Source organism: Aethalodelphis obliquidens, unplaced genomic scaffold (assembly GCF_003676395.1).
Source record: "Aethalodelphis obliquidens isolate GAN/ISIS:26980383/991018 unplaced genomic scaffold, ASM367639v1 scaffold7, whole genome shotgun sequence".
NCBI lineage: Eukaryota > Metazoa > Chordata > Mammalia > Artiodactyla > Delphinidae > Aethalodelphis > Aethalodelphis obliquidens.
The window spans coordinates 8450734-8463505 of NW_020837951.1; the positions used below are offsets into that span (position 1 = coordinate 8450734).

At 54.7% G+C, this 12772-nt stretch overlaps 2 protein-coding genes and 1 long non-coding RNA gene across 14 annotated transcripts in view; 1 reads left to right on the forward strand and 2 right to left on the reverse strand.

The window, feature by feature from the left end:
- Positions 1 to 12772, reverse strand: part of RALGPS1 (Ral GEF with PH domain and SH3 binding motif 1) — a 287901-nt gene that overhangs the window by 91885 nt on the left and 183244 nt on the right. The window lies entirely within an intron of this gene.
- LOC113619684 (uncharacterized) lies at positions 953 to 4470 on the reverse strand. Its single transcript, XR_003432495.1, has 3 exons — positions 2155 to 4470; positions 1642 to 1724; positions 953 to 1370 (listed from the first exon to the last, which is right to left on the reverse strand). It is a non-coding gene; the product is annotated as an uncharacterized LOC113619684 (long non-coding RNA).
- Positions 4827 to 12772, forward strand: part of ANGPTL2 (angiopoietin like 2) — a 33988-nt gene continuing 26042 nt past the window's right edge. Inside the window, exon 1 of the mRNA XM_027104831.1 lies at positions 4827 to 5309. The gene's annotated coding sequence lies outside the window, so the exon portion shown is untranslated. The remainder of the gene's footprint in view (positions 5310 to 12772) is intronic.

Here is a 12772-nt window from a genome sequence, read left to right on the forward strand (position 1 = left end):
CCGGGCAGTGCCTCTTCTCAAGCCTGGACATCACCTGCCAAACACATTCACTGCTCAGGCAACAGATACTTATTAAACCCCATCTGAGCACCACCTATGGGCTCCAGGCCAATTTGCCCGAAGCCAATTTGCTGAGACTTCAGTTGAGTGGTTTTCATTTTGTCTTCGTAACAGTATCTTAAGGAATGTTCATTTGGTTTGTCGCCTCTCTCTCACCCTGCAGCTCACGTGGGGGCTTGTCCCCAAGAGGGGAGACTGAAGAACAGAGACAGGAGAGATTTAATTTTCGTTTCCTGGTTTTCTTCGTAGGTTCGTAAAAAACACTTCACAGGAAATTTCCAAAGCTGTTTAAAATCATCCCCATCCAGCATAAAATGTTTAAAAACGGTTGCTTCTGGAACACTGTTGTCTGTATCAGACGGGACCTTTGTCCTAAACAGGAGATGAGGGACTGGAGGCAGTTTTACGGTCAGTGGGAAAGGACCGCAATTTGCTTGCAGATAGATACCTGCTGAAATTCTCGTCCCGAGGGGTAGCCAAGCTGTTGCCGACCTCGCTTATCTGTCCTGGGGCCCGGCGAGGCGGCTGAGCGGATAAATGAGGGCTTCTGGCGTCAGATCAATATCTGATCTAAGAAGCTCAGTGAATCCCATACAGAATAAATATGAAGAAAATCAAACCTAGTCACATCATCGTCAAATTACTGAAAATCAAAGATAGACAGAAATCTTAAAAAAGTCAGAGGGGAAGAGACCCACCACGTACACAGGAACAACTGCAAGGAAGAGAGCTGACTGCTCATTAGAAATAGTGTAAGCCAGGAGACAATGGAAAGGCGTTTCAAAAGTGCCGAAAGGAAAAAATCAGCTTGGAAAATGTGAAGCCTGAAATGCTGGTAAGACTCTGAGGTTGCGAGATACAGCAAAAACCCCCTCCCAAGCACCCCTGTCTACGTAACACACATTATTCGTGCACTTCCCCCCGCCTCAGCCCCCACCCCTCATACACAGTTATCTCAGTAGAACATCCCAACATTCCCGACAGGAAAAAGAAAAACAAAAGAACTGTTAACTGTCAGGAAGGTGATAAATAGGAAAACACATGAAATTTATACAAACTGTGGGACATAATGAAGATTCTTTGTATTCTGCCACCATGTAAACATCACACGTCTTTTTCATTCTGGTAAAAACTATACAAAGAAAAAGAAAGATTCCCTTTTCCTCAAATGCTTTAGTCACATGACACCGGTCCAACAGGCAGGTGGAAACTCAGGGATGGTGCTCACTGAGGTCAGGAGGATTCCAAGATCTGGGAGCCATCAAGGTGGAGGCTTGACGAGGATGTTCTGGGTACGAGTGGGGAGGAGCCTGGGGGCAGGGAGAAGCGGCAGCAACTTCCTGAGCAATGGCGAGTGCCAGGCATTGTGCTAAGCGCGTTAGGTATGTTATCTTATCTTAATCCTCACACTAACCCCTAGGAGTCAGTATTATCATTGCCTTTTTTAACAGGAGGAAACAAAGTTTGAGAGAGAATTGGAAAGTTGCCCAGGTTAGTGACAGAGCTGGGATTTGAGCACAGGTTCGTCAGCCTCTGAGCCACAGCTCTTTACCCTCCCCGGCCAGCCATCCGTTTATTCACTCTGCTGTGCTGGGCTGGACAAAAGGAGAGCTCCACACGGCCCACGCCACACATGCCCCCGTGCTCAGGGGACTCCCGGGCAACTAAAACGACCAGAGCCAACGTTACTGAGCACTTACCATGTGTGTTACACTTAACGTGTCACATCTTATTTAATTTTCACAACAGCCCTGTGGGGTAAATCCTTACATCATCTTCATTTTCCACAGGAGGAAAGTGAGGCTCAGGGCTACTGGCGGTAGAACCAGAATTTGACTGCCCAGCTCAGGCTCCCCAGGGGTGTGCTTGATTGCCCAAGGCCACCAACAGGGCAGGGGGTGAGGAAAGATGGGCAGGGCACGGCCACCCTGCTGCTCCTTTCCCACTTGGTGGGATCCCAGGAACTTGGAATTGTGAAAGCAAATCTGTTTAGCAACCAAGGGCTTGGGCTGCACCTATTCCCAGAGCAGGGGGGATGTCCTGGGAACGCTTCCTGCCCCAGGGGGTCCCATCGCTTCCAACCACCTCTCTCACCAAGACAGCTGCAACCAACTCCCAGCAGCTCTGATGCCTCGGCCGCCGCACCTGTCAATCCAGTCAACGCCAGTGGCCCTCTTAGAAACAAAAGCAAGGCGGAAGGAACCCTGTCCTGCTCAGAACCTTGCAGTGCTTCCTGACTGCCCTCGGGATGAAGTCCCCCCTCTGACAAGGCCTCATCCTCTGCCACGCTCCCCTTCTCTCCTCCACACCGCACTCCTCTCAGCTCCTGGAAGAACTCACAGTTGCCCTTGCCTCAGGGTCCGCTCCTGTTACTACTGCAGCGTAACAAATTACCACCAAAACTTTGCGGCCTCAAATAACCATTTCCTTATCCTCATGGGTTCTGTGGGTCAGGAGTTCGGGCACGGAACACTAGGATGGCTTATCTCTGCTGCCTGATGGCTGGGGCCTCAGCAGGAAGACGCTATAGCTGGGGATGACTCAATGGCGAGGGGCCTCTTTCCTCCCACGTCTGGGGGTTGATGCCAGCTGCCAGCTGGGACCCATGGTACATGCAGTCTTCACACGTCAGCTTCCGGGTAGCTGGACTTCTTGGGGTCCAGCTTGGCTCATGGCGCCAACACAGAGTGTGCCAGTGAACAAGGCAGAAGCTGCACTGGCTTCTTTCACCCAGTCTTGGCAGTCGGGTAGTGTCACTCCCACTGCATTCTACTGGTTACAAGCAAGTCAGAAACCACCCACATTCAAGGGGAGGGGGCAGAGATCCTACCTCTCATTGGGAGGAGTGTCAAGGTCTCACTTTGGCGGGGAGATATTGTTGGGGCCACTTCATGTGCTATTCTCTCCGCCCAGGCCACCCTCCCTCTAACCTCACCACCTGCTAACTCTGACCCATCCTCCAGGTTTCAGCTGAAGCACCACTTTGTCAGGGGCCTGCCCTGACTGCTTCATCAGACATCCTGCTTAGATACTCCCTGCGCCCGGCACTTCTCAGGTGCCCAAGTCTGTCTGTCTGTCTCCCCTCCCGCCTGCGAGCTCTGTGAGGACAGGGACTTTGCCTTCCTGGTGCTGCCTCAGAGCAGGTTCCCAAAAAATACATCCTGGAAAAGAGAGTCAGAGAGAGAGAGAGAAAGAAGGAGGGAGGGAGGGAAAGAAGGGAATATGCCTGCATCCAGGCTGTCTAGGGCGCAGCTCAGAAGAAGTTGGGCCCCTCTCATATGCTCCGGCCGATCTTGAGCCCCCAGCCTGCCATGGCCCCACCAGGATCCTCCAGGCCCTCTGGAAAATCCACAGGGCGGGCAACACCTTCACCCCCGGAGTCGACGTGGGGAAGGTTTCTGTGCCATCCTGCTGTCTGGCTAACGTGGTGGCCTGTAAGATGCTGGGGTCTTCTGGCAAAGAACACCTTTGCCAGAGGACAAGGTCTGAGCAGGATGGGAGAAGCTGAGGCAAGAAGGAAAGGTGCTCTCCTTCTGCAAAGACAGGGGTGGCTATCCTGGGGAGGGGAGGAGCACGGTGGACCCAGGAACATGATACACTGTGCCTAGCGGCGCAGAGAACCCCACTGAAGTTTCTCTCCCAATTTGTACCCAAACATCATCATCACCACCACCATCATCACTAAAAATGTTTTAAAAGGGAAAGGAGAGTTACCACCAACACTGCACAAGGCTGTTGTCCAGGCAGAGGACAAACCTGCCCTGGCTGCTCCTTCCCAGGACTCGCCTCCGCCCACTGAGCAGGCCCGTCCCCCCGGCCTGTGCCAATGAGCCTGTAGGGCCGCGTGCTGCGTGGGGTCCAGTGCTGTCTCTTCTCTTGCTCTGACTCCACAAACATTCATGAGCTCCGTCTCGGGGGCAGGCTCTGTGCTGAGGGTGCCGATGGACTCCCATCATGTGTTCCTCAAAGAGCCGGACGGGAGGTCCCAGCGGAAGTTCTGGGAGCGCGAGCCCTGACCTGCTGGACGCCAGAGTCCTGAGTTCAGTCCACTAAGGCCTCCTCGCCCTACGCCGAGGCCTTTCCTGCATGACCTCATAGAACCCTCGCCGCAGCCCTTGGCGGCAGATTACTTGTTTTAGCTCATCTACTGATGCACGAGAGGGGTGCCCGGAGAGACGCAGTGACTCAGTCAAGGCCCCTCAGGTGGGAAGTGGTGGAGCACTTCCCCAGCGCTGCCCCCACCCCAGCCGGTGGTAATTCCACTGTCCCAAGCCACTGCTTCTCCCTAACTTCACAGCCCAGATCCCGCTGGCTGCTGTGCAGACAGCCTGGGGCTCCCTTCCCCAGGGTTTAGAGGTAAGAGTGAAGCCTCCAAGAAGGGCGGCTGATGGGGAGAGGCCGTCTGTGCGGGGCTGCCCTGCCTGCCCAACTGGGGCTCGGCGGGGCAGGCCTGGAAGAGGCAGCAATCCAGGGGAGGACCCGGCTCCCTGCAGCCCACACGCCAACCCGCTGCCTGCACAGCTGGGGCGGATCTAAACCCATTACCTGAGTCAGAGGGGAAGCTCTCTGCCTCGGCAGAGCGCACCCGGGGCTGCCCGGGCTTTTGGGAGCCGTTGGGCCAGGGAGCAGAGCCGGCCCGGCTGCTCGTGCCAAGGAAGGAGGGGGCCCGACGAGGCCGCCAAAGCAGGCTGGGGCGGGAGGGGCCAGGCCAGCTGGGGCCGGAGCTAGTGTGACATCACCGGGCGGCCCGCCTCTGTCTGGGGCTGAGGGGAGGCCCTGAGCCTTTCTGGGGCCTGGGGGATCCTCTTGCACTGGTGGGTGGAGAGAAGTGCCTGCAGCCAACCAGGGTCAGGCTGTGCTCACAGTTTCCTCCGGCAGCATGTAAAGGCTCCACAAAGGAGTTGGGAGTTCAAATGAGGCTGCCGCAGACGGCCTGAGGATGGACCCCGCGCCCTGAGCAGTGCCGCCTGAGCTCCGGACCTGCAGAGCATGGCACTGGGGCAGCTGCCGGCCCCCGCGAGAGAAGGCAGGTCGTGAGCCACCCGGCGGGACCCCGGGCCAGCCCCCGCCCCATCCCTGGCCGGAGCCCCCGCTGTGGAGGCAGAGCGGAGCGAGCAGAGGCCAGTGAGGCAGGGCTGCTCTGCAGCCGGTCCAGCCTGCGACTCAGGGGGGCCATGGCCAGGCTGCCCCGCTGACGGCCGAGGTGAAGCATATGAGAGCTGCCCCGGGAGCCAGGCAGGAGGGAAGAGGTAAGAGCCCGACTCTGTGGCACCGAGGTACGGGGGCGAGAGGCAGCAGCTGGCTCCGGGTCTCTGGGCTCAAGAACCCTGACCCCTCCAGCCGGGGAACGCGATGCTCGCAGCTGGGCCCTCCTGCTTTCACTTGGAGCCAAACAAGGCATCTGCTGGGACAGGACCTGTGGACACCTGGGTAGAGGGTGGAGTTCTGGGGGCGTGAGGTCATGGCTGGGGTTTCGAGGGCTCCATCAGTAAGCCCCACTCTCCCTCAGACAAAGAGCTTTTGGGGTGAAGGCAGGCGGCTCCTGGGCAGGGCTCCGCAGCTGGGGTGTGTGCGCGAGCATGAGCTTGTGTGGACGGGTGCCCTTGAGGGGCCAGCGGGCCGATGGAGTCACGGACGTAGGGCTAGCCCGAGGACTCCGGAAGTTGTCTTTCAGTTTTGGGTTCCTATGCACCCTGGCTGGAGACTCTGCTGAGGCAAAAGCAAACGCTGTCCTGCGAGAGCCGGGAGCCCTCGTTCAGAAAGTTCCCTGGCACTGAGCAGCCTGTACTCATGCCCTCAGCCGGGGAGGAGAGGAGCAGAGGGGTCCAGAGCCGGGAGGGACACATCAGCCAGAGGTTCCTGCCGCTGTGACTCGGGGCACAGCGCTGCCCTGGTTTCCCGGCGGGTCCGAGGACGTCTGGTCCCTCCTCGCACAGGACGGGACGGGATGGGACGGGACGGAGCCCCAGGTCTCCAGCAGGCTGTACGTGGCCTGGCCAGGACACAGGGGAGGATGAGGCTTCCCCGGCACCCGGCAGGGGGACGGTACAGGCTCTGCATTCTGAGTCCCTTGAAAGCACTCGTTAGATAACATTTCCAAACAGAAATTCTTCACTGATCCCTCCCTTCTCCTCCTGTGATATGTGTGTCACGGGTCAGCTATTGCCTCTGCTGTGGGATTACGAGAGCTCCCAGAGGGCAGTTCGGTTACTTAGAAAAGGATCCCCTTTCACCGGGGCTCTGAGGAAAGTTGAGAATGCCACTTCCGAAGCTGGCCAAATGCTCCCCACATGTATTTTTCCAAATTGAGACAGAGTGAGGTAGTACGCACAAGCTAGGCTCAAATCCTAGCTCTTCTACTTATGAGCTAAGTGACCCTTGCAGATCATTTAGCCTCTCTAAGCCTCAGTTTCCTTACCTGTAAAATGGGATAACAGTAATGCCCATCTCTTGGTAACAACTAACACTTACATTGCACTTACCAAGAGGGAGAGTCCTCACAACCACCCTATAACACAGGTACTGTTAGTCATCACCATTTCACATGTGAGGAAACTGAGGCACAGAGGTTAAGTGTTGTGCCCAAGGCCACATGGTTGGTAAATGCCAGCACCAGCACTTGAACCCAGCACTCTGAACCACGCTCCATTGCTTTCTAGGAGGAGCGTGTGGGATCATGACCGGGAAGGCCTTAGCACGGTACCTGGTGTGTGGCAAAGCCTCAGAAAACATTAGTCACTGAGTATTATGAGCCATAACAACCAGAATTGCAGAGAGAGAAGAGCAGAGACCCAGATTCTCTAACCTGGATACATTCTGCTGGGGTTGTCAGGAAATCCCACCAGGCTGAGCCAGTGCTATGACCACTACTGCCACCCACGCTGGGGATCCTCCCAGGAGCCCGAGGAGGGGGGCTTTATGTCTGGGGCAACTGCAGCACATCCAGATCCTAGAAGTCCACACGAAGGAGGAGTGCAGATGCACCGACAAAAGGACCTCGGGTGCATCTGATACCAGCCTTACAGTAAAAACATCCTACCCCTCACACAGCACTACTCCCCTGCCTGCTGGTCCGCTCACCAGAACCAGCAGGGAGGAAAGCAAGCTACCACCGTGCTGCAGGAGGTCCACAAAGCGGGAGGACCAATGCCAGGCCTGTCCTGGGGTTGCAGAGGGTGAGGCAGGGACCCCTCCCCCAAACCCCACCCCCATCACCCAAGTCTGGCCACAAGACAAATGGCCAAGTCTGGTGGATTTCATACCAGCCAACACTGATGCATCTTAGCCCCAGACAGTAGCTTCTCTCCCGTGGCCCCAGAGGCCCCTGAACTCTTGGAAGCATTTGGAAAGGCTGACATTAAATATATGCTTCTCTAGCACAAGGCCTCTGGGGCTGCGGAAGCTGCAGGTTTCCTGACTCCACCCGGGAACCACGGTGGCTCACTATGCTCTCTGGGCAGCCCGGGCCAAGTAGAGACTCTGACTGACCTCACAGGCCTGCCTAACACAAATTAGCTTAATTATTATTCAGTAAAGGCAGACAAAAATGTGCGAAGCACATGGCCCAGGAAGGGACTGCACGGTATTCCTGCACTTTCATGGGCAGAGCAACTAAGCCATTTCTCCATCACACAGTGATTTATTAAGTACCACTGTGCTAAGTAAGCCACACGCAGTATCTCATTTCATCCTCGCTACAACCTTAGGAGGCAGGTTCCAGTTTTAGCGTCACATTTTACAGATGAGAAAACAAAGGCTCAGAGAAGTTAAGCAACCTGCCCAAGGTCACCGTTGGTGATTCTGTGGGATGTGAACGCTGGTCAGTATGGCTCCAAAGTCCACGCCTTTCCCTGCCTCACTCCAATGCCCTGTTCAAGGTGTCTCGCAGTCAAGTCTGTTTCGGTTGGTGTCCTAGAGACGCTGCACCATCCCATCTGAAAGCCACGTGCTTACCCGCTCATGTCATAGAAGCCTACCTCTGAGACAGCACAGGCCTCATCGCCACCCCTCTTACAACCAAGGCTCAGCACAGCTACACAGCACGCCTGCGGTAGCACAGTCAATGAGAGGTGGAACTGGATTCCAAGCCAGGCTGTCTTAGCTCAGAACCCTGCGCAGCTGGTGCTCTGTACGGCTGCCGCCCCCGGCAGCTCCATGGAACTCTGCACCAGCTCAGTGGGGCAGAGCCTCGGGCCAGCAGTCATCTATGTGCCTGAGATACCACTGGTGTGTTTCCCACGTTCCTAACTTGGAGACTCCAAGGGCTGCAGAACCTGAGCTCAGGTCTTCAAGGCCTACACCGGCCACACTTGAGCAATTCCAGAGAAGAGATCCGGGAGCCACAACTGGCTACAGCAGAACAAACAGAACAGGCAGCAGCCCCGCCCAAGGCAAGTACATTCAGCTTCTGGCCTCTCTCTGAGTCACAGCCCACTTTGTCCAAACTGGTCTCAATTGACAGCAGTCAGATGGGGGAGGCGTTCTGCTTCACGATGCCCACAGCCCAGTGGGAAGAGGGAGAAGGTGAATCTAATAATCACACAAACGCACAACGGTGGGAGACCTGTAAGGAGGAGGCGTGTGGCGCTAAGAGGGAACCGTGAGATGCGTGGCGCTGTCCCCATTTTACAGAAGAGGGAACTGAGGGTCAGCGGGTGCAGCACCTCTGCCAAGGTCCCTCCACTAGCGGGCCAAAAAGCAAGGATCCAAGTCCAGATCTGGGCCCATTCCACCCCAGCCCACTGCCATCCCGGACAAACACACTGCGGGAATCTCAAGAATGAATCAATCCATTGAATAGCATTTCTTTTCTGCGAATTTATATGAAACACCCCAAATAGAAGGGTTATTCAGCCACTAGCAGCTAGAAGTTTGTGGTGATAGATGGGTCACATCAGAACCACATTCTGAGGGTAGTTTCTATGACAAAACCACATTCCGACACAACGACCATAAGCCGTATGACTGACTTAATAACAGCCTTGGGAGGGGAGTTAAAATGTTACAGTGTCCTGTTCCACGTACACATCAGTTTTAAGACACATTCTGATCACAGACATGTTAACGTGCTGGGTGGGGGGAGCCAGGCCTCTCACAATCAAGCTATTGTGTTAGGTGGATTCTCTGGTGAAACCAGCCTGTCTTAGGGCCAGCAGCCCCAGAGCCTCAGCCTCCCGCTGCTGCCTAGTCCTCCAGAAAGGCATGCTCAAGACCACCTCAGAAAAGCCCAGAATGAACTCTGTTCTTATCTCTGAGAGATGCCTGAGGACCCACCCAGCTCCAGGAACGACCAAAGTCCTGCCCAAGATGGACCCACCCCAGCCCCCATGAGGGAAAGGTGGGATCTCTCAGTCACTGCTGGACCTCCAGTACCCACTAAGGACAGGGAGAGAAAGAATCTGAATGAATGAATGAAGGAGGGAAGGAAGGAGGGAGGGAGGGAGCCTTAGACCCAGACACTGTGGCCCCCGGAGGGCAGGCACCTACCTTGCTCCTGCTCTATCTCCAGCCCCCAGCACAGTGGCTGGCACAGAGGAAATGCTCAGGAAATATGTTCAATGAATGAAGTCCTTGAATTCCTATTTAGTAACCCAGGTGCCATCCTGGCTACTGGGTATTCAGAGGGGGAACCGCCCTGACCCCACTTTTAAGAAGCTTGCAGTCTGGGGTAGAGAACCAGACATGCTGTATCTTGGGGGCTGTGATGGAAGCAGCCCCAGCTGCTTCTGGGAGCTGGAGGAGGGAGAAGGGAGGGGGCCCTCCCTGTGAACAGCCAGCTTCACTGAGAAGGTCAACTTAGCAAGGAAGGCAAGCGTGCCTCAGGCAGGACACAGGGAAGGAGACGAGGCAAAAAGAACAGCATGTGCAGATGCAGGGAGGCATGACAACACAGGCTCTATCTTTCAGCAGGACACTAACAAGACCAGATGTGTGTTTTAGAGAGATAGGCCTGGAGCTGCAAGCAGTGCAGAGTGCAGAGGAGAGAGCGGCTGAGGGCAGGGAGGCCAGGAAGGACTGTGTGGGTAAGAAGGCTGGCTATGGAATCCACAAACCTGGTTCCAAGCCTAGCTCCACCACTTGGTAGCTCTGAGGCCTGGGCAAGACTTCATCCTTACCTCTGTTTCTTCATCTGTGAAATGGGGATAATCATAGCCCCTGCCTTACAGAATTGCTGGGATCAGTGAGGTAGGCACAAAATGGTTGTCCCAGTGCTCAGGGGATAGGCCCTGCCAACAGGCCGAGGTGGCCATGGTGCCAACCACTCAGCCTGCCTCAGAAGAGCAGCTCCAGGCAAGGTCCGGATTTCCCAGGAAGCTGCCCTGGGACAGTGCTGTCCACCCAGTCCCTAGCTGTTCTCTCCCGTCTGAGGCTCCCCCAGTTCCAGGGCTCCAGAGCACAGGAGGCACTGCCGGAAATGCAGCAGCCAACGCAGGAGCCGGGCTCTGAAATGGCTTCTGCAGACTCTCCTGCCTCTGCTCTGTTGGCTGAGGCTCCTGGCACAGAGGGCTCAGTGCACAGGCTTTGGGACCACCTCAAAATGGTTCCCAAATAATGTACCGCGGAAAAGGAACAGCAGCACCCTCGTCCCCCTGGCAAAGGCAACGAGCTCCCGCCGCCTAACCACATCCCCTCTTGCCCCATGAGCTCATAGTATGACCACAACCCACCTCCTCCATGAACTCAGCCCTGCCCTGGAGCCAGCAACACACCAGTGGCAGGAGCATCAGGCAGATTTGACCCTCCACTGCCACTCTTCCAGGCAAATCCGTCTGATCCTATCTACCTGCTGCTCTGGTTCACGCCTGTGTTCCCAGAACCCACGACAGGGCTGGACCCAGGATGCAGCAATACACAATGGCGGGCTGGCTGGGAAGGCTAAGTGGATGGAAGGCTGGCTGGCTGGACAAACGGCTCATTCGAAGGTCTTATTAGAGTTGAACTGGCAGGGTCTGGGAATCAGCTCCAGACTCCCTGGGTACCCACACTGACTTTCGGTGGGGATGATTCACAGAATCCTAGGCTGGGAAGGGATGGCAGTTGGAGATGTGGCTATTCCCTCCCTGGCCTCCAGGCTGGCGATGAATCACCAGGACAAGTGATGCACAGTTCCTTCTCCAGGGCTTCTAAGGTGAGGACACCACTGCTCATCCTAGATGCCCATTTTGGGGTCTCACCACCTGGATAATCAAGAACTGTTTCTAGCATCCAACAAGACTCACCCTTGTGCTGACCCGAAAGCTATTTCTACTTTGTCAGTCAAGAGTGACTAAGAAGTAACCTGCATCTTGGCCACTGAGCAAACAGACAGGCACCTTTTACTCATACTGGTTGGAGAGCTTCTCTTGATGGAGGTGAGGACATGGACCTTGCAGTCGACAGCTGAATCCCAGTCCCGATATTTACTCCAAGGGACCTTAGGCAAGTGACCTAACCTTTCTGGACCTGGGTTTCCTCTACTGCAAATACAGATAATAATACCTTTCTCCTAGGTAAGGAGACCAAATAGTTTGTTACTCAATCAGGACACTTTGGAGAATAAAACAGGGTGCTGTCAATAATTAATAAGATAATAGGTCTTAACTGGGGCCAACCAGCATGCATGGTCTCCTATTCATAGGGTTGTAAGCGCCAATGAGATAGAGCATGGCTGAGCACATAGTAAGTTCACAACAAACAAACGGTAGCTGTTATTATCTATCCTATTGGTCATGTGGTCAGCTGGGCCCTCTAGGGCCATTTCTTCTGGAATTTTCCTTTATCTGGATCCCTCCCTCAGCCTGGATTACCAGTTGGTTTGGTTCTACCTAACTGCACATCATACATCTCAACCAGCTTTGGCAGGAAAAACTGTCAACTTCAAAGTTTTGATTTTTTCTTTCTGTCCTGATGTTGGTTTAACATCACGATTCATGCTCAGTTCCATCAAACTCACTCAAGTGCAGCTCAAGTTCCTAGCTTCCTGTCAGGGGCCCGTCGGGCACACTGGGGCCAGGTGGCAGTTCCAGATTCCCTTGCTGCCTTGAAAGGGGCCCAGGCCTCCTGCAGTGCTTCTGGCCTGGACTCATACCTGGCTTTCATCTGTGATCACAGAATGATGGGGCAGGGCTGGCTGGGGAGGGAGGGATGGGTTCTGTGAGCCCCCAGACAGGACTACAACGTGGACTAATGATGAAACACCATCCTGGGAGCTGGATTTAATTCAGGGCCAGCAGTCCCGGGGGTTGCAAGAGCTCTCCTGTTCTCCCCCTGCTTTGGAGTGGGGGCAGTTGTCAGAGAACAATCTCCTTTGAGTTTTCCTGTCACTTCCATACATGCAGCATGGTATATATCTTGGGGTTCTGTTACCAACTGCTACTTAGTTAAGCTGGTAACTTTGGGCAAAATGACTCATGGACTTTGAACCTCAATAGTTGCTCACCTGCAATGGGGACAACTGTCAGCTCTGCCGTTAGCCTTAAAAGCGTCTTTGTGGGAATTAGAATATTGCTGTGATTTAAATATACAAAACTACAAAGACTGTGAATGTGACTTGTGCTCCCTAGGGTTGCATAGTGCACAACCTGGGCCACCACGCACAGCAACCCTGAAATAACGGCTTCCCTCCCAGGGCTGTTGGGAGGATGAAGTGAGATAATGTTTATAAAGTGCTTGAATCATGGTGATAATTGGTTGTAGTTACTATTTTTTTCAGTATTTGAAATTTTCTTATTCC